General features: G+C 41.3%; 1 pseudogene; it reads left to right on the top strand.

Moving 5' to 3' along the window:
- Nucleotides 1–2438: 2438 nt before the first annotated feature.
- Nucleotides 2439–3427, top strand: LOC117098004 (annotated as a pseudogene).
- Nucleotides 3428–3655: the final 228 nt, after the last annotated feature.

The following is a 3655-nucleotide window of genomic DNA, read 5'->3' as shown; positions in this document are numbered from 1 at the left end:
TAAACCATTAAAAAATACATGCACAAACTCTTCTTTAACATAGAAATGCACATCGTCAGCTTTTTTCTTGAACTCATTTCAATTATATTTCCCTAAAGTATTTTACCCTAAAGTAATATATTTTAATGCTTAGAAATCTTTAATAAATAATTTTATACTTCTCTGCCATAAAAGTATGCATAAAAACTGAACCTAAGGCACTTTTATTTTCTGTGATTATAGGGCTGTATGCTAAAAATGCTTTTCTAGATTGAAGTATTAAAATGATTTTCAGTACCAATATACCAAAACAAGGTATATATGTTATGATTTGGTAGCTAATTATTAATACAAACCATTTTAGAAATGCATGTGGACATAGCTGTTAGTTATATCATTGTCACCTTTATGCCACCTGCAGTGGTAATAATGATAATAGGAATAATAATAGGAGTGGTTAACACCTCTATGCCACCTGCGGTGGTAATAATGATAATAAGAATAATAATAGTAGTGGTTAACATATATTGAATTTTATTATGTGCCAGGCATTCTCTAAACCCTTTCCTTTTGGTTTACTTACTCTTCACAGCAACACTATGATGTGGCGACTCTTACTACCCACATTTTAAGTTTGTCTGTGGATTACTATTACTTACGATTACTTATCACTAGAAGAAAATGGAATTTTTAGTATCGATTCTATTTTTTAATTTTAATGATGTATAATCTGAGAAATCTTTACTCCCATAAGTAACTAATGGGAATAGAAGGTTTTATTGTGGCAGTTTTACTCAATTTTTAAAATTTCGTTCAAGTTGCATGCTAAAAATTTGTATTTTTATTTTATTTATTGTTTAGTTTTAATTTTTTTATTTTTATTTTTTTTTTGAGACAGGGTCTCACTCTATTACTCAGGCTGGGGTGCAATGGCACAATCACGGCTCACTGCAGTCTCAAACTCTCAGGCTCAAGCCATACCCCCACCTCAGCTTCCTGAATAGCTAGGTCTAAAGGTACATGCCACCATGCCCGGCTAATTTTTATTTTATTTTTGTGTAGAGCTAAGGGTTTCACCACATTGCCCAAGCTGGTCTCAAACTCCTGGGCTCAAGCAATCTATCCACCTCAGCCTCCCAGGGTGTTGGGATTATAGGCGTGAGCCACTGAACCAGGCCACATTTTTATTTTAAATTATCTCATTGACAACACAATTAGGTGCTCCTTCAATTCTGTTGAAATCGTGGAATTAGAAACTACCTAACTTGCAAGTATATTTGTTGCTTGGTCATTAGAGTAATTTCATTTCTGGGAAGTCTCCCAAAGAGGCTTCACTAAGAGTTATCAGATGATTATTAGTTAACTCTCACTCTTTCATTTAGAGGCATCTCAATATACACAGAAAATGCTAAGAAAATCTAAAAGTTGTTAGTTCACCTTTGCAAATATAATATTTCACCTGATACGTGATTTACTTATCTTAAAAAAATTCTTGGAGCTTCAGGATTAGTTCATTCAATGTATGGAAAACGTCCAAAGTGTAAAATAATTGGCCAAACCATCGTTTTGTCAAACTAATGAGCCAAATCATACTTTCTTTTTTCTCTCTTTTTTTTTTTTTTTTTTTTTGAGAATGGGTATCGCTCTGTTGCCCAGGCTGGAATGAAGTGGTGCGATCACAATTCACTGTAGCCTTATCTCTCAGGCTCAAGCGATCCTCCCATCTCAGCCTTCTGAGTAGCTGGGACGACAGACATTTATTTATTTATTATTTATTTATTTATTCATTCATTCATTCATTCATTCATTTTAGAAATGTTACCTAGACTGGTCTTAAACTCCTGGACTGAAGCAATCATTCCACCTCAGCCTCCCAAAGTGCTGGATTACAGGTATGAGTCACTGTGTGGAGATTCACGCTTACTTTCCATCAGAATAAAAAAAAAAGACTTCATTTTTGAGTTAATATACATCCCAATAATTGTAATCTTCCTTCCTAATTCTAAGGCTAAGATAAATATTTATGTCAGTCATGAAGCTTTGGCAGGAGTTTGTTACAGAATGAAATAAGGGACTGCCACTTGTCTGAGTCTCTTTTGTTTTCCTTCGAGAAGAATCTATTGTCAGGGATAATGCATTTTGTGATCATGTGTAGAAGTTGGAAGAGATGAGGTTGTTGAGCGAAACTGCCATGATTTTTGCTGCCCTACCCAAGCATACATCTATGGTTCACTATGAATAGAAGTAGATTGGCCGCCCGCAGTTTCCCAGTCCCAGGACCGGGGGACGCGCACCTCTGCTCCGGCGAGGGTCAGGCCGTGGCGGAGGGACTGGCCGGTCCCTTCCTCCGCGCCGGCCCCAGCCCCGCGGCTGGCGCCGCACTCCGAGCCCCCGTTCCCGAGCTGCCGCTGTCGTCGCTCACTCGGCGCCTCTCTCCCGGACGCCCTCTCCTCGGGACGATGGCGCGCGGCGTCCGCCGCCTGGGGCTAGTCCTGGGGCTGCTGCTGGCGCTGCTCAGCAGCTGGCCCGCGGGCGCTGCGGGCCAATTCCACAGTGCGCAAGGAGCGCGTGGTGCGGCCCAACTCGGAGCTGGGCGAGCAGCCTCCAGGACACAACCAGGGCTTCCAGTACGGCCAGGAGGCCTTCCTGGGCAAGGAGGACTCCAAGACCTTGGACCAGCTCACCCCGGACAAGAGCGAGGAGAGGCTGGGAAGATTGTTGATCGAATCGACAATGATGGAGACGGCTTTGTCACTACTGAGGAGCTGAAAACCTGGATCAAAAGGATGCAGAAAAGACACATCTTCGATAATGTCGCCAAAGTCTGGCAGGATTATGATAGGGACAAGGATGACAAAATTTCCTAGGAAGAATACAAACAAGCCACCTATGGTTACTACCTAGGAAACCCCGCGGAGTTTCATGATTCTTCAGATCATTACACTTTTAAAAAGATGCTGCCACGTGACGAGAGAAGATTCAAAGCTGCAGACCTTGATGGTGCCCTGACAGCCACTCGGGAGGAGTTCACTGCCTTTCTGCATCCTGAAGAGTTTGAGCATATGAAGGAAATTGTGGTTTTGAAAACCCTGGAAGACATCGACAAGAACAGGGATGGGTTTGTGGATCAGGATGAATATATTGCGAATATGTTTTCCCATGAGGAGAATGACCCTGAGCCAGACTGGGTTTTATCAGAACGGGAGCAATTTAACAAATTCTGGGATCGAACAAGGACCAGAAGTTGAACAAAGACGAGATTCGTCACTGGATCCTCCCTCAAGATTATGATCATGCACAGGCTGAGGCCAGGCATCTGGTATATGAGTCAGACAAAAACAAGGATGAGAGGCTAAAGAGGAAATATTGGAGAACTGGAACATGTTTGTTGGAAGCCAGGCTACCAATTATGGGGGAAGATCTCACAAAGAATCATCATGAGCTTTGATAGACACCAGAATATGGCAGACTGTCATAGGCGTTATTGTCTTGGATGGTTGCTTCAATTGTCTAATTTACAGCAGTTGTGTTCCTACAAAAAGCAAGTTTATATCTCAGATTGGGGTATAAAAATTGTTTTTCACTCAGTATTTACTGGAACATGGACACCACTATTCTTTCAGTAAGATTTCTCTCAAAACACTTGAAAACCTTGGTAAATTGCAGTTCTCTCTGG

The sequence above is a fragment of the Trachypithecus francoisi genome, unplaced genomic scaffold, assembly GCF_009764315.1.
Source record: "Trachypithecus francoisi isolate TF-2019V2 unplaced genomic scaffold, Tfra_2.0 Lachesis_group15, whole genome shotgun sequence".
NCBI lineage: Eukaryota > Metazoa > Chordata > Mammalia > Primates > Cercopithecidae > Trachypithecus > Trachypithecus francoisi.
The sequence above is the reverse complement of the archived record's forward strand: the minus strand, read 5'-3'. Positions and strand labels throughout refer to the sequence as shown.